This window comes from Colobus angolensis, unplaced genomic scaffold (assembly GCF_000951035.1).
Source record: "Colobus angolensis palliatus isolate OR3802 unplaced genomic scaffold, Cang.pa_1.0 Scaffold496, whole genome shotgun sequence".
Taxonomy (NCBI): Eukaryota; Metazoa; Chordata; class Mammalia; order Primates; family Cercopithecidae; genus Colobus; species Colobus angolensis.
Window position 1 is genome coordinate 1,152,648 of NW_012118443.1, and position 25,849 is coordinate 1,178,496.

Genomic DNA, 25,849 nt, shown 5'->3' on the forward strand with positions numbered 1-25,849 from the left:
CAAATAAAAACTGGAAGGAAGGTTTCTGAGAAACTGCTTGATGATTTGTGCATTCCACTCAGGGAAGTATAACTTCGTTCTGATAAGGCACAGTTTGAACACTGTTTCTGTTAAACCAAAAGAGTGATATTCAGAGCACATTGAAGACTATGGAAAAAAGTGAAATGTCGTTCAATAAAAAACAGAAAAAAGCACTCGAAGAAACTGCTCTCTGCCATGTACATTCTTTTCACAGGGTTAAAGCTTTCTCTACATTTCCCACTTTGAAAGTCGGTCTCTAAGTGTTCTGCGAAGGGATACTAAGGGGTGACCAGAGGCCTGTGTGAGGCAAAAAAAAAAACGTCTTCCATCGAAAATAAGAGAGGAGCTTTATGGGCAACTCTTTTGTGATGTTTTTTGTCATCTCATAGAGTTAAACCATTCTTTGGATTGAGCAGTTTGAAATCACTGTTTCTGTGGAATGTGAGAAAGGACATTCGGAAATGATCTTTAGAATATCCTGAAAAAGAAGTAACCTTAGAGAGAAAACAGAAGGAAGCTTTCTTTGAAACTGCTCTGTGTCATGTGAATTCCGCTCATACAGTTAAGCTTCTCTTTTCGTTGAGCTGTACCATAACACTGTTTTTGTTTAGTCTGCGAAGGGATATACTGGAGGGCTTTGAGGCTTACAGTGAGAAAGGAAACGTCTTCAGATAGAAACGGGAGAAGCTTATTGAGGAGCTGCTTTGTGACGTGTGCATTCCACTCACAGAAACATACCTTTCTTCTCCTAGAGGATTCCGGAATCCCTTTTGGAGAAGGAGCTACCAAGAGATATTCAGGAGTATAGCAACGACTATGGTGAAAAAGGATATATCCTCAGACAAAACTGGAAAGAAGATTTCTGTGAAACTGCTTTGTGTTAAATATATTTATTTGTCTCGCATAGTTAAAACATTAATTATATTACGCAGTTTGGAAAATCCGTGATGCACAGATCCACGAAGAGAATTTCAGGAGCACATTCAGGCTTATGGTGAAAGAGGAGATATCTTCAGAGAACAACTGGATGGAAGTTTTCTGAGAAACTACTTTGTGATGCATGCATTCCACTCAGGGAGGGATACCTCTTTTCTCACAAGGCAGTGTTGGAACACTGTTCCTGTGAAACCGAAAAAGTGGTATTTCGGAACGCATTGAGGACTATGGCGAATAGTAAAATATACTGAAATAAAATCGAGTAAGAAGCGTTCCAAGAATCTGCTCTCTGATATGTGCATTCACTTCACAGAGTTAATGCTTACTCTATGTTGCGAGTTTTGAAACTCTGTCTTTGAAGAATTTGTGAAGGAATATTTACTGACGCCCGGAGGCTTGTGATGAGTGAGGAAACGTCTTCTGATGAAACGAGCAGAGAAACGTTCTGAGCAACTGCTTGGTGATGTGTGTATTCGTCTCATGGAGAAGCTTTCTGAGGAGCTGCTTTGTGACGTGTACATTCCACTCACAGAAATATACCTTTCTTCTCCTAGGGCATTCCGGAATCCCTTTTGGAGGAAAATCTACCAAGAGATATTTGGGAGTATCGCGACTACTATGGTGAAAAAGGACATATCCTCAGACAAAAAATGGAAAGAAGATTTCTGTGAAATATTTCTGTGAAATATTTTTTCATCTCGCTTTGTTAAAATTTTAATTATATTACGCAGTTTGGAAATCTGTCACACAGAGATCCGCGAAGGGACATTCGGGTGCACATTCAGACCAACGGTGAAAGAGGAGATATATTCAGATAAAAAATGGATAGAAGCTTTCTCAGAAACTACTTTGTGATGGATGCATTATACTCAGGGAGTTATACTATTTTCTCACAAGGCAGTATTGGAACATTGTTCCTGTGAAACAGAAAAAGAGATATTTCAGAATGCATTGAGGACTATGGCGAATAGTGAAATATACTGAAATAAAATCGAGGAAGAAGCGTTCCAAGAATCTGCTCTCTGATATGTGCATTCACCACACAGAGTTAATGCTTACTCTATGTTGCCCAGTTTCGAAAGTCTGTCTTTCAAGAATCTGTGAAGGGATATTTTTTGACGCCTGGAGGCTTGTTGTGAGCGAGGAAACATCGTCCGATGAAACCTGCAGAGAAACGTTCTGAGTAACTGCTTGGCGATGTGTGTATTAATCTCCTAGAGTTAAACCATTCTTTGGATTCAGCAGTTTGAAATCACTGTTTTTGTGAAAACTGAGAAAGGACATTTGGGAACGATCCTTAGAATATGGAGAAGGAAATATCCTCAGGTAAAATCCAGAAGGAAGCTTTCTCTGAAACTGATCTGTATCGTCTTAATTCCTCTCTATCAGATAAGCCTCTCTTTTCACTGAGCAGTTTTCTAGCACTGTGTATGTTTAGCATGTGATGGGATATTCGGGAGCACTTTGGGGCTAACAGTGAAAAAGGAAATATGTTCAGAATGAAACTGGGAGTAGCTTTCTCAGGAACTCCTTTGTGACGTGTGCATTCCAGTCACAGTTTTATACTTCTCTTCTCATACAGTGTCAGAGAAACCCTGTTGGAGGAACAGGTACCACATTATATTCGGGAGCATGTGTGATGCCGATGGTGAAAAGGGAAATAGCCTCAGAGAAAAACTGGAAAGAAGATTTCTCAGAAACTACTCTGTGATATGTGTAATCATCTCACATAGAAAAAGCCTTCTTTACATTACGCAGCTTGGAAACTGTCATGGACTGATCCATGAAGGGACTTATGGGAGCTCTTTCTGGACTGTGGAATAACCTCAGAGGGAAACCAGAAGGAAGCTTTCTGTGAAACTGTGTGACGTGAATTTCGCTCACACAGTTAAACTTCTCTTTTCATTGAGCTGTATCATAACACTGTTTCTGTTTAGTCTGTGAAGGAATATTCTCGAGGGCTTTGAGGCTTATGGTGAGAAAGGAAACCTCTTTAGATGGAAACTGGAGAGAAGCTTTTTGAGGAGCTGCTTTGTAACATGTGCATTCCACTCACAGAAATATACCTTTCTTCTCATAGAGGATTCTGGAATCCCTTTTGGAGGAAAAGCTACCAAGAGATATTCGGGAGTATGGGGAGGGCTATGGTGAAAAAGGAAATATCCTCAGAGAAAAACTGGAAAGAAGATTAATGTGAAACTGCTTTGTGTTAGATATATTTATTCATCTCGCATAGTTTAAACTTTTCTTATATTAAGCAGTTTGGAAACTCCGTCATGCACAGATCTGCGAAGGGACATTTGGGAGCACCTCAGGCCTATGGTGAAAGAGGAGATATCTTCAGAAAAAACCGGTAGAGAAGCTTTCCATGAAACTACTTTGTGATGTATGCATTCCACTCAGGGAGTTATGCCTCCTTTTACACAAAGCAGTGTTTGAACACTGTACCTGTGAAACCGAAAAAGTGATATTTTTGGTTCATATGAGGACTATGATGAATAGTGAAATATACTGAAATATTATCAAGGAAGAAGCATTCCAAGAATCTGCCCTCTGATATGTGCATTCATTTCCCAGTGTTAATACTTACTCAATGTTGTTCATTTTGGAAACTCTGTCTTTGAAGAATCTGTTAAAGGATATTTAGTGATGCCCGGAGGCTTGTGGTGAGTAAGGTAACGTCTTCCAATGAAACTTGCCAAGAAACTTTCTGAGCAACTGCTTTGCGATGTGTGTATTCATCTCAAAGAGTTAAACAATTCTTTGGATTGAGTAGCTTGAAATAACTGTTATTGTGGAATCTGAGGAATGATATCCTTAGAATATGGAGACAGAAGTATCCTAAGGTAAAACACAGAAGGAAGCTTTCTGTGAAAATGCTCTGTGTTGTCCTAATTCCTCTCACTGAGATAAGCCTCTCTTTTCATTGAGCAGTTTTTTAGCCCTGTGTATGTTTAGCGTGATGGGTTATTCGGGAGCACTTTGAGGCTAACGGTGAAAAAAGAAATATATTCAGACAGAAACTGGAGAGAAGCTTTCCGAGGAACTGCTTTGTGACGTGTGCATTCCAGTCACAGTATTATACCTCTCTTCTCATACAGCGTCAGGGAAACGCTTTTGGAGAAACAGGTGCCAAGTGATATTCAGGAGCATGGTGATGCCAATGGTGAAAAGAGAAATAAACTCAGAAAAAAACTGGAAAGAAGCTTTCTAGGAAACTACTCTGTGAAATATGTAATCATCTCACATAGATAAAGCTTTCTTTACATTATGCAGCTTGGAAACTATCATGGACAGATCCATGAAGGGACCTTCGGGAGCACATTCCGGACTATGGTGAAAAAGGAAATATCTTCACATGAAATCTGAAAAGAAGCTTTCTGTGAATCTGCTTTCTGCTATGTTTATTTATCTAACATAGATGAAGCTTTCTTTACATTACGCAGCTTGGAAATTTTCATGAACGTATCCACGAAGTTTCTTCTCATAAAGCACAGTTTGAACACAGTTCCTGTAAAACCAAAAGACTGATATTTGGAGCACATTGAAGACTATGGCAAAAAGTTAAATGTCGTCCAATAAAAAAAAGGAAGCACTCGAAGAAACTGCTCTCTGACATGTCCATTCTTTTCCCACGGTTAAAGCTTACTCTACATTTCCAAGTTTGAAAGTCAGTCTTTGAGGGTTCTGCTAAGGGATACTAATTGGCAACCTGAGGCCTATGTGAGGCAAGGAAATGTCTTTCATCAAAAATCGGAGAGAATCATTCTGCGCAACTCTTGTGTGATGTTTGTATTCATCTCATAGAGCTAAATCATTCTTTAGAATGAGCAGTTTGAAATCACTGTTTCCGTAGAATCTGAGAAAGGACATTTGGAAACGCTTTTTGGAATATCCTGAAAAACAAAAAACCTTAGAGGGAAACCAGAAGGTAGCTTTCTGTGAAACTGCTCTGTGTCACGTGAATTCCACTCACATAGTTAAGCCTCTCTTTTCATTGAGCTGTATCATAACCCTGTTTTTTTTTTAGTCTCCAAAGGGATATTCTGAGGGCTTTGAGGCTTACGATGAGAAAGGAATGATCTTCACATAGAAACTGGAGATAAGCTTTCTGAGGAGCTGCTTTTTGATTTGTGCTTTCCACTCAAAGAAATATGCCTTTCTTCGAGTAGAAGATTCCGGAATCCCTTTTGAAGGAAAAGCTATGAAGAGATATTCAAGAGTATAGTGACAACTATGGGGAAAAAGGAAATATCTTCAGACAAAAACTGGGAAGAAGATTTATGTGAAACTACTTGGTGTTAGATATATTTATTCATCTCGCATAGTTATAACTTTAATTATATTACACAGTTTGGGAACTCCGTCGTGCACAGATCTGTGAAGGGACATTCCAGAGCTCATTCAGGCCTACGGTGAAAGAGGAGACATCTTCAGATAAAAACAGGATAGAAACTTTCTGAGAAACTACTTTGTGATGTATGCATTCCACTCAGGAAATTATACCTCTTTTCTCACAAGGCCGTGTTTGAACACTGTTCCTGTGAAACCGAAAAACTGATATTTCACAATGCATTGAGGACTATGGCGAATAGTGAACTATACTGAAATAACATTGAGGAAGAATCATTCCAAGAATCTGCTCTCTGATAGGTGCATTCACTTCACAGAGTTAATGCTTACTTTATGTTTCCCGGTTTCAAAACTCTCTCTTTGAAGAGTCTGTGAAGGGATATTTAGTGAGGCCCAGAGGCTTGTGGTGAGCGAGGAAATGCCTTCCGATGAAACCTGAAGATAAACCTTCTGAGCAACTGCTTTGTGATGTGTGAATTCTTATCCTAGAGTTAAACCATTCTTAGGATAGAGCAGCTTGAAATCACTGTTTTTGTGGAATCTGAGGAAGGACATTTGGGAACGATCCACAGAATAAGGAGAAAGAAATATCCTCATGGAAAACCCAGAAGGAATCTTTCTGTGAAACTGTTCTGTGTCGTCTTAATTCCTCTAACTCAGATAAGCCTCTCTTTTCATTGAGCAGTTTTCTAGCCCTGTGTATATTTAGCGTGTGATGGGATATTCAGGAGCACTTTGAGGCTAACGGTGAAAAAGGAAATATATTCAGATCGAAACTGGAGAGAAGCTTTCCGAGGAACTGCTTTGTGATGTGTGCATTCCAGTCACAGTGTTATACCTCTCTTCTCATACAGCGTTGGGGAAACCCTTTTGGAGAAACAGGTACCAAGTGATATTCGGGAGCATGTTGATGCCGATGGAGAAAAGGGAAATAGCCTCAGACAAAAACTGGAAAGAAGCTTTCTAGGAAACTACTCTGTGATATGTGTAATCATCTCACATGGATAAAGCTTTCTTTACATTACACAGCTTGGAAACCGTCATGGATGGAAGCACGCCTTAATGTGCTCCCGAACGTCAATTCACGGATATGTGTGTGATGGAGTTTCCAAACTGCGTAATGCAAAGAAAGCTTCACCTATGTGAGATGAATAAACTTAGCAAAAAGCAGATTCACAGAAAGCTTCTTTCCAGTTTCTATCTGAAGATATTTCCTTTTTCACCATAGTCCTGAATGTGCTCCCAAAGGTCCCTTCGTGGATCCGTCCATGACAGTTTCCAAGGTGTGTAATGTAAAGAAAGCTTTATCTATGTGAGATGATTACACATATCACAGAGTAGTTTCCTAGAAAGCTTCTTTCCAGTTTTGTCTCAGGCTATTTCCCTTTTTACCATCGGCATCAACATGCTCCCGAATATCACTTGGTAGCTGTTTTTCCAAAGGGTGTCCCCGACACTGTATGAGAAGAGAGGTATAACACTGTGACTGGAATGCACGCTTCATAAAGCAGTTCCTCGGAAAGCTTCTCTCCATTTTCGGCCTGAACATATTTCCTTTTTCATCGTTAGCCTCAATGTGCTCCCGAATATCCCATAACACGCTAAACATACCCAGGGCTAGAAAACTGCTCAACGAAAAGAGAGCCTTATCTGAGTGAGAGGAAGTAAGACGACACAGAGTAGTTTCACAGAATGATTTCTTCTGGATTTTACCTGGGGATATTTCTTTCTCCATATTCTAAGGATCGTTCCCAAATGTCCTTCCTCAGATTCCACAGAAACAGTGATTTCAGCTGCTCAATCCAAAGAATTGTTTAACTCTGTGAGACGAATACACACATTGCAAAGCAGTTGCTCAGAAGGTTTCTCTGCAGATTTCTTCAGAAGGCATTTCCTCACTCACCTCAAGCCTCCAGGTGTTACTAAATATCCCATCACAGTTTCTTCAAAGACAGAGTTTGGAAACTGGGACACATAGAGTAAGCATTAACTCTCTGAAGTGAATGCACATATCAGAGAGCAGATTCTTGGAACGCTTCTTCCTCGATTTTATTTCAGTACATTTCACTATTCGCCATAATCCTCAAAGCGTTCTGAAATATGACTTTTTCGGTTTCACAGGAAAAGTATTCAAACACTGACTTGTGAGAATAGAGGTATAACTCCCTGAGTGGAATGCATGCATCACAAAGTAGTTTCTCAAAAAGCTTCTATCCAGTTTTTATTTGAAGATATCTCCTCTTTCACCATGGCCCTGAATGTGCTCCCGAACATCCCTTCGCGGTTCCGTGCATGACGGAGTTTCCACACTGCATAATATAATTAATGTTTTTACTATGCGAGATGAAAAAATATATCTAACACAAAGAAGTTTCAAATAAATCTTCTTTCCAGGTTTCTCTGAAGATATTTCCTTTTTCACCATAGTCGTCACTGTACTCCGGAATATCTCTGGTAGCTTTTCCTCCAAAAGAGATTTCGAAATTCTCTAGGGGAAGAAAGGTATATTTCTGTGATTGGAGTGCACATTTCACAAAGCAGCTCCTCAGAAAGCTTCTCTCCAGTTTCTCTTTGAAGACGTTTCAATTCTAACCATAAGCCTCAAAGCCCTCCAGAGTATCCCTTCACAGAATAAAGAAAAACAGTGTTATGTTACAGCTCAATGAAAAGGGAAGCTTAACTGTGTGAGTGGAACTCACGTGACACAGAGCAGTTTCACAGAACGCTTTCTTCTGCTTTCTCTCTGAGGTTATTTCTTTTTCAGGATATTCCAAAGAGCATTTCCAAATGTCCTTTCTCAGATTCCAGAGAAACAGTGATTTCAAACTGCTCAATCCAAAGAATGATTTAACGCTATGAGATGAATGCAAACATCACAAAAGGGTTGCACAGAAAGCTTCTCTCTGATTTTCGATGGAAGACATTTCCTTGCCTCACACAGTCCTCTGGTTGCCACTTACTATCTCTTCATAGAACCCTCAAAGATCGACATCCAACCTACGAAATGTAGAGTGAACTTTACCCTGTGAAAACAATGCAAACGTCAGAGAGCAGTATGATTTAACTCTATGAGATGGATACAAACACCACAAAAGAGTTGCGCAGAAAGCTTCTCTCCAATTTTGGATGAAAGACATTTCCTTGCCTCACACAGGCCTCTCGTTGCCAATTACGATCCCTTCGCAGAACCCTCAAAGACGGAATTTCAAACTGGGAAATGTAGAGTAAGCTTTAACCCTGTGAAAATAATGGACCTTTCAGAAAGCAGTTTCTTCGAGTGCTTCTTTCTGTTTTTTATTGGGTGACATTTCACTTTTTGCCATAGTTTTCAATGTGCTCCGAATATCACTCTTTTGGTTTTACAGGAACAGTGTTCAAACTGTGCCTTATGAGAACAAAGTTATAATTTCCTGAGTGGAATGCACACATCATCAAGCAGTTTCTCAGAAAGCTTCTCTCCAGTTTTTATCTGACTATATTTCCTGTTTCACCATTGGCCTGAATGTCATCCCAAACATCCCAACGCTGATCCATTCAGGATGGAGTTTCCAAGCTGTGTAATGTAAAGAAAGCTTCATCTATGTGAGATGAATAAACATAGCAAAAAGCAGATTCACAGAAAGGTTCTTACCATTTTTGTCTGAAGATATCTCCTTTTTCACCCTAGTCTTGAATGTGCTCCCGAACGTCCCTTTGTGGATCTGTCCATGACAGTTTCAAGGCTGCATAATGTAAAGAGAGCTTTATCTATGTGAGATGATTACATATACTACTGAGTAGTTTCCTAGAAAGCTTCTTTCCAGTTTTTGTATGAGGCTATTTCCCTTTTCACCATTGGCATCGACATACTCCTGAATATCACCTGGTACCTGTTTCTCCAAAAGGGTTTCCCTGATGCTGTAGGAGAAGAGAGGTATAACACTGTGACTGGAATGTACATGTCACAAAGCAGTTCCTCAAAAAGCTTCTCTCCAGTTTCAGTCTGAAAATATTTCCTTTTCCACCATTAGTCTCATGGTGCTTCTGAATATTCCATCACACGCTAAACATACACAGGGTTAAAAAACGGCTCAATGAAAAGAGAGGCTTATCTGAGTGAGAGGAATTAAGACGACACAGAGCACTTTCACAGAAAGCTTCCTTCTGGATTTTACCTGAGGATATTTCTTTCTCCATATTCTAAGGATTGTTCCCAAATGTCCTTCCTCAGATTCCACAAACACAGTAATTTCAAGCTGCTGAATTCAAAGAATGGTTTAACTCTTTGAGACGAATACACACATCGCAAAGCAGTTCCTCAGAACATTTCTCTTCAGGTTTCATCGGAAGGTGTTTCCTCACTCACCACAGGCCTCCTGGCATCACTAAATATCCCTTCACAGACCGTTCCATTACAGAGTTTGGAAAGTGGGCAACGTAGAGTAAACATTAACTCTGTGAAGTGAATACACATATCGGAAAGCAGATTCTTTGAATGCTTCTTCCTCGATTTTATTTCAGTACATTTCACTACTTGCCAGAGTCTTCAAGGCATTTCAAAATATCAGTTTTTCGGTTTCACAGGAACAGTGTTCAAACACTGCCTTGTGAGAAAAAAGGTATAACTCCCTTAGTGGAATGCATATATCACAAAGTAGTTTCTCAGAAAGCTTCTATCCAGTTTTTATCTGAAGATATCTCCTCTTTCACCGTAGGCCTAAATGTGCTCCTGAATGTCCCTTCACCAATCTGTGCATGACGGAGATTCCAAATGCGTAATATAATTAAAGATTTAACTAAGCGAGTTGAATAAATATGTCTAACATTAAGCAGTTTCACAGAAATCTTCTTTCCAGGTTTTGTCCGAGGATATTTCCTTTCTCATCATAGTTGTCGCTATACTCCTGAATATCTCTTGGTAGCTTTTTATCCAAAAGGGATTCCGGAATCCTCTAGGAAAACAACAGTATATTTCTGTCAGTGGAGTGCACACATCACAAAGCAGCTTTTCAGAAAGCTTCTCTCCAGTTTCTAACTGAAGACGTTTACTTTCTCACTGTAAGCCTCAAAGTCTTCCGGCGTATCCCTTCTCAGATTGAACAAAAACAGTGTTTTGATACAGCTCAATGAAAAGATAAGCTTAACTGAGTGAGTGAAAATCACATGACACAGAGCAGTTTCACAGAAATGTTCCTTCTGGTTTCTCTCTGAGGTTATTTCTTTTTCAGGATATTCTAAAAAGCGTTTCCCAATGTCCTTTCTCAGATTCCACAGAAACAGTGATTTCTAACTGCTCAATCCAAATTATGATTTAACGCTATGAGATCAATACAAACATCACAAAAGATTTGCGTAGAAAGCTTCTCTCTGATTTTCGATGGAAGACATTTCCTTGCCTCACACAGGCCTCTGGTCAACTCTTACTATTCTTTCCCAGAACGCTCAAAGACCGACCTTCAAACTGGGAAATGTAGAGTAAGATTTAACCCTGTGAAAAGAATGGACATGTGAGAGAGCAGTTTCTTCGAGTGCTTCTTTCTGTTTTTTATTGGGCAACATTTCACTGCTTGCATAGCCTTCAATGTGCTCCGAATATCACCCTTTCAGTTTTACGTGAGCAGTGTTCAAACTGTGCTTTATGAGAAGAAAGTTATAACACCCTGAGTGGAATGCACACATCACCAAGCTGTTTCTCAGAAAGCTTCTCTCCAGTTTTTATCTGACTATATTCCTGTTTAACCATAGGCCCAAATGTGATCCCAAATATCGCTTCGTGGATCCAAGCACGACGGAGTTTCCAAGCTGCGTAATGTAAAGAAAGCTTCATCTATGTCAGATGAATTAACATAACAAAAAGCAGATTCACAGAAAGCTTCCTTCCAGTTTATATCTGAAGATATTTCCTTTTTCACCCTAGTCTTGAATGTGCTCCCGAAGGTCCCTTCGTGGATCTGTCCATGACAGTTTTCAGGCTGCGTAATGTAAAGAAAGCTTTACCTATGTGAGATGATTACACATTTCACAGAGTAGTTCCTAGAAAACTTCTTTCCAATTTTTGTCTGAGGCTATTTCCCTTTTCAAAATCAGCATCAACATGCTCCGGAATAACACATGGTACCTGTTTCTCCAAAAGGGTTTCCCCAATGCTGTACAGAAGAGAGGTATAACACTGTGACTGGAATGCACATGTCACAAAGCAGTTCCTCGGAAAGCTTCTCTCCAGTTTCGGTCTGATCATATTTCCTTTTTCAGAGTTAGCCTCAAAGTGCTCCCGAGTATCCCATCACATGTTAAACATACACAGGGCTAGAAAACTGCTCATTGAAAAGAGAGGCTTATCTGAGTCAGAGTAATTAAGATGACAGAATAGTTTCACAGAAAGCTTCCTTCTGGATTTTACCTGAGGATATTTCTTTCTCCATATTCTAAGGATCGTTCCCAAATATCTTTCCTCAGATTCCACAAAAACAGTGATTTCAAGCTGCTCAATCCAAAGAATGGTTTAACTCTAGGAGACAAATAGACATCACAAAGCAGTTGCTCAGAACGTTTCTCTGCAGATTTCATCAGAAGACATTTCCTTGCTCACCACAGGCCTCCGGGCGTCACTAAATATCCCTTCACAGATTCTTCAAAGACAGAGTTGCGAAACTGGGCAACATAGAGTAAGCATTACCTCTGTGAAGTGAATGCACATATCAGAGAGCAGATTCTTGGAACGCTTATTCCTCAATTTTCTTTCAGTATATTTCACTGCTCGCCATAGTCCTCAAGGCCTTCCAAAATATCACTTTTTCGATTTCACAGGAACAGTGTTGAAACACTACCTTGTGAGAAAAGAGGTATAATTCCCTGAGTGTTATGCATCCATCACAATGTAGTTTCTCAGAAAGCTTCTATCCAGTTTTTATCCGAAGATATCTCCTCTTTCACCGTAGGCCTGAATGTGCTCCCCAATGTCCCTTCGTGGATCTGTGTGTGATGGATTTCCAAACTGCGTAATATACTTAAAGTTTTAACTGTGTGAGATGAAAGAGTATATCTAACACAAAGCATTTTCACAGAAATCTACTTTCCAGTTTATGTCTGAGGATATTTCCTTTTTCACCTTAGTCGTCGCTATACTCCCAAATATGTCTTCGTAGCTTTTTCTCCAAAAGAGATTACGTAATCCTCTAGGAGAAGAAAGGTATATTTCATTTTTATTTTTAGTTTTATTTTTTTTGAGAGGGAGTCTCGTCTGTCCCCTAGGCTGGATTTCTGTGGCTGGATCTCAGCTCACTGCAAGCTCCGCCTCCCGGGTTTATGCCATTCTCCAGCCTCAGTCTCCCGGGTAGCTGGGACTACAGGAGCCCACCACCTCACCCGGGTAGTTTTTTTTTTTGTAGGTTTTAGTAGAGACGGGGTTTCACGGTGTTAGCCAGGAGGGTCTCAATCTCTTGACCTCGTGATCCGCCCATCTCGGCCTCCCAAAATGCTGGGATTACAGGCTTGAGCCACCGCATCCGGCCTGAAAGGTATATTTCAGTAAGTGGAATGCACACATCACAAAGCAGCTACTCAGAAAGCTTATCTCGATTCCATCTGAAGACGATTCCTTTCTCAATGTAAGCCTCAAAGCCCTCCTGAATATCGTTTCACAGACTAAACAAAAACAGTGTTATGAAACAGCTCAATGAAAGAGAAGCTTAACTGTGTGAACGGAATTCACGTTACACAGAGCAGTTTCACAGAAACCTTCTTTCTGGTTTCTCTCTGAGGTTATTTCTTCTGCAGGATATTCTAAGGAGCATTTCCAAATGTTCTTTCTCAGATTCCACAGAAAAAGTGATTTCAAACTGCTCAATCGAAAGAATGATTTAACGCTATGTGATGAATACAAACATCACAAAAGAGTTGCGCAGAAAGCTTCTCTCCAATTTTGGATGGAAGACATTTCCTTGCCTCACACAGGCCTCCAGTCGCTACTTACTATCCCTTCCCAGAACCCTCAAAGACCGACATTCAAACTGGGAAATGCAGAGTAAGATTTAACCCTGTGAAAAGAATGGACATGTCAGAGAGCAGTTTCTTTGTGTGCTTCTTTCTGTTTTTTATTGGACGACATTTCACTTTTTGCCATAGTCTTCAATACGCTCCGAATATCACTGTTTTGGTTTTACAAAAATAGTGTTGAAACTGTGTCTTATGAGAAGAAAGTTATAACTCCCTGAGTGGAATACACACATGATGAAGCAGTTTTTCAGAAAGCTTCTCTCCAGTTTTTATCTGACTATATTTCTTCTTTCACCATAGGCCCGAATGTGATCCCAAATATCCCTTTGTGGACCCATCCAGGATGGAGTTTCCAAGCTGTGTATTGTAAAGAAAGCTTCATCTATGTGAGATGAATAAGCATAGCAAAAAGCAGATTCAAAGGAAGCTTCTTTCCAGTCTTTATCTGAACATATTTTCTTTTTCACCATAGTCCAGAATGTGCTCCCGAAGGTCCCTTCATGGATCCATCCATGACAGTTTCCAAGCTGCGTAATGTAAAGAAAGGTTTATTTATGTGAGATGATTACACATATCACAGAGTAGTTTCCTAGAAAGCTTCTTTCTAGTTTTCGTCTAACCCTGTTTCCCTTTTCACCATTGGCATCAACATGCTCTCGAATATCACTTGGTACCTGTTTCTCTAAAAGGGTTTCCTCGACACTGTATGAGAAGAGAGGTATAACACTGTGACTGGAATGCACACGTCACAAAGCAGTTCCTAGTAAAGCTGCTCTCCAGTTTCGATCTGAACATATTTCCCTTTTCACCGTTAGCCTCAAAGTGCTCCCGAATATCCCATCACACACTGAACATACACAGGGCTAGAAAACTGTTCAATGAAAGAAAGGCTTATCAGAGTGAGAGAATTAAGACAACACACAGCAGTTTCACAGAGAGCTTCCTTCTGGATTTTACCTGAGGATATTTATTTCTCCATATTCTAAGGATCGTTCCCAAATATCCTTCCTCAGATTCCACAAAAACAGTGATTTCAAGTTCCTCAATCCAAGAATGGTTTAACACTGTGAGATGAATATACGCATCACAAAACCATTGCTCAGAACATTTCTCTGCAGGTTTCAATGGAAGGCGTTTCCTCACTCACTACAAGCCTCCGGGCATCACTAAATATACCTTCCCATATTCCTCAAAGACAGAGTTTCGAAACTGGGCAACATAGAGTAAGCATTAACTCTGTGAAGCGAATGCACATATCAGAGAGCAGATTCTTGGAACGCTTCTTACTCGATTTTACTTCAGAATATTTCGTTATTTGCCATAGCCCTCAATGCATTCCGAAATACAACTTTTTGGTGTCACAGGAACAGTGTTGAAACACTGCCGTGTGAGAAAAGTGGTATAACACCCGGAGTGGAATGCATACATCACAAAGTAGTTTCTCAGAAAGCTTCTATCCACTTTTTATCGGAAGATATCTCCTCTTTCACTGTAGGCCTGAATGTGCTCACAGATATCCCTTCGTGGATCTGTGCATGAGGGAGTTTCCAAACTACAAAATATAACTACCGATTTAACTATGCGAGCCAAATAAATACATCTAACACAAGGCAGTTTCACAGAAATTTTTCCAGTTTTTGTCTGAAGATATTTCCTTTTTCACCATAGTCATCGCTCTACTCCCGAATATCCCTTGTTAGCTTTTTCTCCAAAAGGGATTCCGGAATCCTCTAGGAGAAGAAAGGTATATTTCTGTGAGTGGAATGCACACGTCACAAAGCAGTTCCTCAGAAAGCTTTTCTCCAGTGTCTATCTGAAGATGTTTCCTTTCTCCCGTAAGCCTCAAAGCGCTCCTGAATATCCCTTCACAGACTAAACAAAAACATTGTTATGATACAGCTCAAGGAAAAGAGAAGCTTAAGTGTGAGCAGAATTCACGTGACACAGAGCAGTTTCACAGAAAGTTTCCTTCCGGTTTATTTCTTTTTCTGGATATTCTAAGGATGAGTTCAAATGTCCTTTCTCAGATTCCACAGAAACAGTGATTTCAAGCTGCTCAAACCAAAGAATGCTTTAACTCTAGGAGACGAATACACACATCACAAAGCAGTTGCTCAGAAAGTTTCCCTGCTGGTTTCTTCAGAAGAGATTTTCTCACTCACCACAAGCCTCCGTGCGTCACTAAATATCCCTTCATAGATTTTTCAAAGACAGAGTTTCAAAACTGGGCAAAATAGAGTAAGCATTAACTCTGTGAAGTGAATTCACATATCAGACAGCAGATTCTTGGAATGCTTCTTCCTCGGTTTTATTTCAGTAAATTTCACTATTCGCCATAGTCTTCAATGTATTCCAAAATATCACTTTTTCGGTTTCACAGGAATAGTGTTCAAACACTGCCTTGTCAGAAAACAGGTATAACTCCCTGAGTGGAATGCATACATCACAAGGTAGTTTCTCAGAAAGCTTCTATCCAGTTTTTATCTGAAGATATCTCCTATTTCACCGTAGGCCTGAATGTGCTCCTGAATATCCCTTCACAGATCTGTGCATGACAGAGTTTCCAAACTGTGTAATATAATTAAAGTTTTAACTATGTGAAATGAATAAATACGTCTAACACGAAGCAGTCTCACAAAAATCTACTTTCCAGTTTTTGTCTGAGGATATTTCCTTTTTCACCATAGTCTTCACAATTCTCCCGAATATCTCTTGGTAGCTTTTCCTCCAAAAGGGGTTCCGGAATCTTCTAGGAGAAGAAAGTTATATTTCTGTGAGTGGAATGCACACGTCACTAAGCAGCTGCTCACAAAGCTTCCGTCCAGTTTCTATCTGAAGACGTTTCCCCTCTCACCAAAAGCCTCAAAGCCCTTCAGAATATCCCTTCCCAGACTGAACAAAAGCAGTGTTATGATACAGCTCAATGAAAAGAGAAGCTTAAATGCATGAGCGGAATTCATGTGACATGGGGCATTTTCACACTAAGCTTCCTTCTGGTTTCTCTCTGAGGTTATTTCTTTTTCAGGATATTTTAAAGAGCGTTTCCAAATGTCCTTTCTCAGGTTTCACAGAAACAGTGATTTCAAACTGCTCAATCCAAACAATGTTTTAACTCTATGAGATGAATACAAACATCACCAAAGAGTTGCATGGAAAAATTCTCTCCGATTTTCGATTGAAGACATTTCCTTGCCTCACACGGGTCTCCATTCACCACTTATTATCCCTTCGCATAACCCTCAAAGACCGACTTTCAAACTGCGAAATGGAAAGTAAACTTTAACCCTGTGAAAAGATTGGACATGTCAGAGAGCAGGTTCTTTGAGTGCTTCTTTATGTTTTTTATTGGACGGCATTTCACTTTTTGCCATAGTATTCAATGTGCTCCGAATATCACTCTTTTGGCTTTACAGAAACAGTGTTAAAACTGTGTGTTATGAGAAGAAAGTTATAACTCCCTGAGTGGAATGCACACATCACCAAGCAGTTTCTCAGAAAGATTCTCTCCAGTTTTTATCCGACTATATTTCCTATTTCACCATAGGCACGAATGTCATCCCAAATATGCCTTGGAAGATCCATCCACGAGGGAGTTTCCAACCTGCATAATGTAAACAAAGCTTCATCTATGTGAGATGAGTAAACAGAGCAAAAAGCAGATTCACAGAAAGCTTCTTCCCAGTTTTTATCTGAACTTATTTCCCTTCTCACCATAGTCCCGAATGTACTCCCAAAGGTCCCTTCGTGGATCCGTCCATGACAGTTTCCAAGCTGCGTAATGTAAAGAAAGCTTTATATATGTGAGATGATTACACATATCACAGAGTAGTTTCCTTGAAAGCTTTTTTCCAGTTTTTGTCTGAGGCTATTTCCCTTTTCTCCATCGGCATCAACATGCTCCCGAATATCACTTGGTACCTGTTTCTCCAAAAGGGTTCCCCGACGCTGTATGAGAAGTGAGGTATAACATGGTGATTGGAATGCACATGTCACAAAGCAGTTCCTCAGAAAGCTTGCCACCAGTTTCATACTGATCATATTTCCTTTTTCACCATCAGCCTCAAAGTGCTCTCGAATATCCCAGCACACGCTAAACATACACAGGGCTAGAAAACTGCTCAATGAAAACAGAGGCTAATCTGAGTGAGAGGAATTAAGACGACATAGAGCAGTTTCACAGAGAGCTTCCTTCTGGATTTTACCTGAGGATATTTCTTTCTCCATATTCTAAGGATCATTCCCAAATGTCCTTCCTCTGATTCCACAAAAACAGTGATTTGAAGCTGCTCAATGCAAAGAATTGTTTAACTGTATGAGACGAATACACACATTGCAAAGCAGTTGCTCAGAACTGCTCTCTGCAGGTTTTATCGGAAGGCATTTCCTTGCTCACCAGAAGACCCCGGGTGTCACTAAATATCCCTTCATAGGTTCTTCAAAGACAGAGTTTTGAAGCTGGGAAACATAGAGTAAGCATTAACTCTGTGAAGTGCATGCAGATTACAGAGAGCAAATTCTTGGAACGCTTCTTCCTCGATTTTATTTCAGTATATTTCACTGTTTGCCATAGTCCTCAATGTGTTATGAAATGTCACTTTTTCACTTTCACAGGTACAGTGTTCAAACACTGCCTTGAGAGAAAGAGGTATACCTCCCTGAGTTGAATGCATATGTCACAAAGTAGTTTCTCAGAAAGCTTCTATCCAGTTTTTATCTGTAGATATCTCTTCTTTCACTGTAGGCCTGAATGTGCTCCCGAATGTCCCTTTGCAGATCTGTGCATGATGGAGTTTCCAAACTGCATAATATACATAAAGTTTTAACTATGTGAGATGAACAAATATATCTAAAACAAGGCAGTTTCACAGAAATTTTCTTTCCAGTTATTGTCTGAGGATATTTTGTTTTTCACCACAGTTGTTGCTATAATCCCAAATATCTCTTGGTAGCTTTTCCTCCGAAAGAAATTCCAAAATGCTCTAGGAGAAGAAAGGTATATTTCTGTGATTGGAATGCACACGTCACAAAGCAGCTGCTCAGTAATTTTCTCTCCAGTTTCTATCTGAAGACGTTTCCTTTCTCACCCTAATCCTCAAAGCCCTCCAGAATATCACTTCGCAGACTAAAGAAAAAGAGTGTTATGATACAGCTCAAGGAAAAGGGAAGCTTAACTGGGTGAAGGGAATTCACGTGACACAGGGCAGTTTCACAGAAAGCTTCCTTCTGGTTTTTCTCTGAGGTTATTTATTTTTCAGGATATTCTAAAGAGTGTTTCCAAAGGTCCTTTCTCAGATTCCACAGAAGCAGTGATTTCAAACTGCTCAATCCAAAGAATGATTTAACTCTATGAGATGACCCCAACCATCACAAAAGTGTTGCACATAAATCTCCTCTGTGATTTTCAGTGGAAGAAATTTTTTTGCCTCACAGAGGCCTCTGGTCGCCACTTACTATCCCTTTGCAGAGGCCTCTGAGTCCGACTTTCAAACTGGAAAATGTAGAGTAAGATTTAACCCTGTGAAAAGAATGAACATGTCAGAGAGCATTTTCTTTGAGTGCTTCTTTCCATTTTTCATTGGACGACATTTCACTTCTTGCTCTAGTCTTCAATGTACTCTGAATATCACTCTTTTGGTCTTACAGTAACAGTGTTCATACTGTACATTTTGAGAAGAATGTTGTAACTCCCTGAGTGGAATGCACACGTCACCAAGCAGTTTCTCAGAAAGCTTCTCTCCAGTTTTATCTCACTATATTTCCTATTTCACTACAGGCCCGAAGGTGATCCCAAATATCCCCTCACGGATCCATCCATGAGGGAGTTTCCAAGCTACGTAATGTAAAGAAAGCTTCATCGATGTGAGATGAACAAACATCGCAAAAGCAGATTCACAGAAAGCTTCTTTCCAGTTTTTATCTGAAGATATATACTTTTTCACCATAGTCCAGAATGTGCTCACAAAGATCCCTTCATGGAGCCGTCTATGACAGTTTCCAAGCTGCGTTATGTAAAGAAAGCTTTATCTATGTGAGATAGTTACAGATATCACAGAGCGGTTTCCTACAAAGCTTCTTTCCAGTGTTTTTCTGAGCTATTTCCCTTTTCACCATCAGCATCAACACGCTCCCGAATGTCACTTCGTATCTGTTGCTCAAAAAGGGTTTCCCCGATGCTGTATGGGAAGAGAGGTATAACACTGTGACTGGAATGCACACGTCACAAAGCAGTTCCTCGGAAAGCTTCTCTCCAGTTTCGATCTGAACATATTTCCTTTTTCACCATTAGCCTCAAATGCTCCCGAATATCCCATCACACACTAAACATACACAGGGTTAGAAAACTGCTCATCGAAAAGAGGGGCTTATCTGAGTGACAGTAATCAAGACAACACAGAGCAGTTTCACAGAATGCTTCCTTCTGGATATTACCTGGGGATATTTCTTTCTCTATATTCTAAAGATCGTTCCCAAATGTCCTTCCTCAGATTCCACAAAAAAAGTGATATCAAGCTGATCAATCCAAAGAATGGTTTAACTCTTTGAGACGAATACACACATCCAAAGCAGTTGCTCAGAAGGTTTCTCTGTAGGTTTCATCAGAAGGTGTTTCGTCGCACACCACAAACCTCCCAGCGTCAGTAAATATCCCTTCACAGACTCTTCAAAGACAGAGTTTTGAAAGTGTTGCAACATAGAGTAAACATTAATTCTATGAAGTGAATACACATATCAGAAAGCAAATTCTTTGATTGCTTCTTCCTCGATTTTATTTCAGTACATTTCACTACTCTCCAGAGTCTTCAAGGCATTCCAAAATATCACTTTTTTGGTTTCACAGGAACAGTGTTGAAACACTGCCTTGTGAGAAAAGAGGTATAACTCCCTGAGTGCTATTCATCCATCACAAAGTAGTTTCTCAGAAAGCTTCTATCCAGTTTTTATCTGAACATATCTCCTCTTTCACCATAGGCCTAAATATGCTCCCCAAAGTCCCTTCACAGATCTGTGCATGATTCATTTCTGAACTGTGTAATATAATTGAATTTTTTACTATGTGAGATGAAAAAGTATATCTAACCCAAAGGAGTTTCACAGAAATCTTCTTTCCAGTTTTTGTCTGAGGATATTTCCTTTTTCACCTTAGTCATCACTATACTCCCAAATATCTTTTCGTAGCTTTTTCTCTGAAAGGGATTCCAGAATCCTCTAGGAGGAGAAAGGTATATTTCTGTGAGTGGAATGCACACATCACAAAGCAGTTCCTCGGAAAGCTTCTCTCCAGTTTCGGTCTGAACATATTTCCTTTTTCACTGTAAGGATCAACGTGCTCCCTAATGTCTCATCAGAAGCTAAACAAACACAGGGTTATAAAACTATGCAACATAAGGAGAGGCTTAACTCAGCGAGAGGAAATAAGACGACACATAGTAGTTTCACAGAAATCTTTCTTCTAGATTTTACCTGAGGTTATTTCTTTCTCCATGTTCTAAGAATCGTTCCCAAATATACTTCCTCAGATTCCACAAAAACAGTGATTTCAACCTGCTAAATCCCAAGAAGAGTTTAAATCTAGGAGACAAATACACACATCACAAAGCAGGTGCTAAAAAAATTACTCTGCAGGTTTTATTGAAAGACGTTTCCTTGCTCACCACAAGCCTCCGGGTGTCACTAAATATCCCTTCACAGATTATTCAAAGACAGAATTTCGAAACTGGGCAACATAGAGTAAGCATAAATTCGGTGAAGTAAATTCACATATCGGAGAGCATATTCATGGAATGCTTCTTCCTCGAATTTATTTCAGTATATTTCATTATTCGCCATAGTCCTCACTGTGCTCCGAAATATCACTTTTTCAGTTTCACAGGAACAGTGTTCATACCCTGTCTTGTGAGAAAAGAGGTATAACTCCCTGAGTGGAATGCATACATCACAAAGTAGTTTCTCAGAAAGCTTCTTTCGAGTTTTTATCTGATGATATCTCCTCTTTCACCAAAGGACAGAATATGGTCCCGAATGTCCTTTCACAGATCCGTGCATGACGGAGTTTCCAAACTGCGTAATATAAGAAAGGTTTGAACTATGCGAGATGAATAGATATATCCAGCACGAAGCAGTTTAACAGAAATCTTCTTTCCAGTTTTTCTTTGAGGATATTTCCTTTTTCACCATAGCTGACCCTATACTCCCGTCTCTTGGTAGCTTTTTCAAGGGATTCCGGAATCCTCTAGGAGAAGAAAGGTATATTTCTCTGAGTGGAATGCACACGTCACAAAGCAGCTCCTCAGAAAGCTTCTCTCCAATTTCTTTCTGAAGTCATTTCCCTTCACACCGTAACCCTCAAATTGGTCCTGAATATCCCTTCACAGTATAAACAAAAGAGTTTTTTGATACTGCTCAAATATTTCCAGTTTTTATCTGAAGATATTTCCTTTTTCACCACAGTCCTGAGTGTGCTTCTGAAAATCCCTTCGTGGATCCATCCAGGAGAGTTTTCAAGCTGTGTAATGTAAGGAAACCTTTATATATGTGAGATGATTACACATACCACAGAGAAGTTTCCTAGAAAGCTTGTTTCCAGTTTTTGTCTGAGGCTATTTCCCTTTTCATCATCGGCATCAACAAGCTCCCAAATATCACTTGGTACCTGTTTCTCCAAAAGGATTTTCCCACCTCTGTATGAGAAGAGATGTATAACACTGTAAGGGGCATGCACATGTCACAAGGCAGTTCCTTGGAAAGTTTCTCTCCAGTTTCGGTGTGAACATATTTTCTTTTTCACCGTAAGCCTCAAAGTGCTCCTGAATGTCCCATCACACACTAAACACACACAGGGTTATAAAACTACTCAACATAAGGAGAGGCTTAACTAAGCGAGAGGAATTAAGATGACACAGTGTAGTTTCACAGAAAATTTCCTTCTGGATTTTACCTGAGGGTATTTCTTTCTCCATTTTCTTAGCATAGTTCCCAAATGTCCCTCCTCAGATTGCACAAAAACAGTGATTTCAATCTGCTCAATCCAAAGAATGGTTTAATCTATGAGACGAATACACACATCGCAAAGCAGTTACTCAGAAAGTTACTCTGCAGGTTTCAATGGAAGATGTTCACTTGCTCACCACAAGGCTGCGGCCGTCAGCAAATATCACTTCACAGATTCTTCAAAGACAGAATTTCGATACTGGGCAACATTGAGAAAGCATAAAGTCTGTGAAGTAAATGCACATATCAGAGAGCAGTTTCTTGGAACGCTTCTTTCTCGATTTTATTTCAGTAAATTTCACTATTTGCCATAGTGCTCAGTGTGCACCGAAATATCACTTTTTCGGTTACACAGAAACAGAGTTTAAACACTGCCTTGTGAGAAAAGAGGTATAACTCACTGAGCGGAATGCATTCATCACAAGTAGTTTCTCAGAAAGCTTCTATCCAGTTTTTATCTGAAGATATCTCCTCTGTCACCTAAGGCTTGAATGTCCTCCCGAATGTCCCTACGTGGATTCGTGCATGATGGACTTTCCAAACTGCATAATATAAGAAAGGTTTGAAGTATACAAGATGAATAGATATATCTAACATGAAGCAGTTCCACAGAAATCTTCTTTCCAGGTTTGTCCGAGGACATTTCCTTTTTCACTGTAGCCGATCCAATACTCCAAAATGTCTCTTGGTAGCTTTTTGTCCAAAAGTGGTTCCGGAATCCTCTAGGAGAAGAAAGGTATATTTCTGTGAGTGGAATGCACACGTCACAAAACAGCTCCTCAGAAAGCTTTTCTCCAGTTTCTATCTGAAGACGTTTCCTCTCTCATGGTAACCCTCAAATTGCTCGCGAATATCCCTTCACATTCTAAACAAAAACAGTGTTATTATGATACTGTTCAGTGAAAAGAGAAGCTTAAATGTGTGAGAGGAATTAACGTGACACAGAGCAGTTTCACAGAAAACTTCCTTCTGGTTTCTTTCTGAGGTTATTTCTTTTTCAGGGTATTCTAAAGAGCGTCTCCAAATGTCCTTTCTCAGATTCCACAGAAATCGTGATTTCAAATTGCTGAATCCAAAGAATGATCTAACTCTTTGAGATGAACACAAACATCACAAAAGAGTTGGCAGAAAGCTTCCCTACAATTTTCTATGGGAGACATTTCCTTGTTCGACACAGGCCTCCGGTTGCCACTTAATATCCCATTGCAGAGCCCTCAGAGGCCGACTATGAAACTGGAAAATGGAGAGTAAGCTTTAACACTGTGAAAAGAATGGGCATGTCAGAGAGCAGTGTCTTCGAGTGCTTCTTTCTGTTTTTTATTGGACGACATTCCCCTTTTTGCCATTTTCTTCAAAGTGCTCCGAATATCACTCTTTTGGTTTTACAGGAACAGTGTTCAAACTGTGCCTTATGATAAGAACATTAAAACCCCCTGAGTGGAATGTACACATAACCAAGCAGTTTCTCAGAAAGCTTCTCTCCTGTATTTATCTGACTATATTTCCTTTTTGACCATAGGACTGAATGTGGTCCCAAATATCCCTTTGTGGATGCATCCCCGAGGGAGTTTCCAAGCTGTGTAATGTAAAGAAAGCTTCATCTATGCGAGAAGAATAAACATAGACAAAAGCAGATTCACAGAAAGCTTCTTTCCAGTTTTTTTCTGAAAATAATTCCTTTTTCACCATAGTCCTGAGTGTGCTCCCGAAAGTCCCTTCATGGATCCGTCCATGAGAGGTTTCAAGCTGTGTAATATAAGGAAACCTATATCTCTGTGAGATGATTACACATATCACAGAGTAGTTTCCTAGAAATCTTCTTTCCAGGTTTTGTCTGAGGCTATTTCCCTTTTCATCATCGTCATCAACATGCTTCTGAATATCACTTGGTACCATTTTTCCAAAAGGGTTTCCCCGACGCTGTATGAGAAGAGAGGTATAACACTGTGAGTGGAATGCACACGTCACAAAGCAGTTCCTTGGAAAGCTTTTCTCCAGTTTCGGTCTGAACATATTTTCTTTTTCCTCGTAAGCCTCAAAGTGCTTCCGAATGTCCCATCACACGCTAAACATACACAGGGTTATAAAACTACTCAACGTAAGGAGAGGCTTAACTAAGTGACCAGAATTAAGACTACACAGAGTAGTTTCACAGAAAGCTTCCTTCTGGATTTTACCTGAGGATATTTCTTTCTCCATGTTCTAAGGATCGTTCCCAAATGTCCTTCCTCAGATTCCACAATAACAGTGATTTCCATATGCACAATGCAAAGAAGGGTTTAAATCTATGATACGAATACACACACCACAAAGTAGTTGCTCAGAATATTGCTCTGCAGGTTTCTTTGTAAGATGTTTCCTTGCTCACCACAAGCCTCCGGGCGTCAATAAATATCCCTTCACACATTCTTCAAAGACAGAATTTTGAAACTGGGCAACATAGAGTAAGCATGAGTTCTGTGAAGTGAATGCACATATCAGAGAGCATACTCTTGGAACGCTTCTTTCTCGATTTTATTGTAGTATATTTCACTATTTGCCATAGTCCTCAGTGCACTCTGAAATATCACTTTTTCAGTTACACAGGAACAGAGTTTAAACACTGCCTTGTGAGAAAAGTGGTATAACACCCTGAGCGGAATGCATACATCACAAGTAGCTTCTCAGAAACCTTCTATCAAGTTTTTATCTCAAGATATCTCCACTTTCAACATAGGCCTGAATGTCCTCCCGAATGTCCTTTTGCAGGTTCGTACATGAAGGAGTTTCCAAACTGTGTAATACAAGAAAGGTTTGAAATATACGAGATTAATGGATATATCTAACAAGAAGCAGTTTCACAGAAATCTTCTTTCCAGTATTGTCTGAGGATATTTCCTTTTTCACCATAGCCGTCCTTATACTCCCACATGTCTCTTGATAGCTTTTTCTCTAAAAGGGATTCCGGAATACTCTAGGAGAAGAAAGGTATATTTCTTTGAGTGGAATGCACACGTCACAAAGCAGCTCCACAGAAAACTTATCTCCAGTTTCTATCTGAAGACGTTTCCTTTCTCACCATAACTCTTAAATCACTCCAGAATATCTCTTTGCAGTCTAACAAAAACAGTGCTATGATACGGCTCAGTGAAAAGAGAAGCTTAACTGTGTGAGTGGAATTCACGTGACACAGAGCAGGTTCACAGAAAGGTTCCCTCTGGTTTCTCTCTGAGGTTATTTCCTTTTCTGGGTATTCTAAAGAGTGTCTCCAAATGTCCTTTGTCAGATTCCACAGAAACAGTGATTTCAAACTGCTCAATCCAAAGAATGATTGAAATCTTTGAGATGAATACAAACATACAAAAACTTGTGCAGAAAATTTCTCTCCTATTTTCCTTTATTTTTTTTTTTTGAGATGGAGTCTCACTCTGTCGCCCATTCTGGAGTGCAGTGGCCAGATCTCGCTCAATGTAAGCTCTGCCTCCCGAGTTTACGCCATTCTCCTGACTCAGCCTCCCGAGTAGCTGGGAATACAGGTGGCCGCCACCTCGCCTGGCTAGTTTTTTGTATTTTTTTTTTGGAGAGACGGGGTTTCACC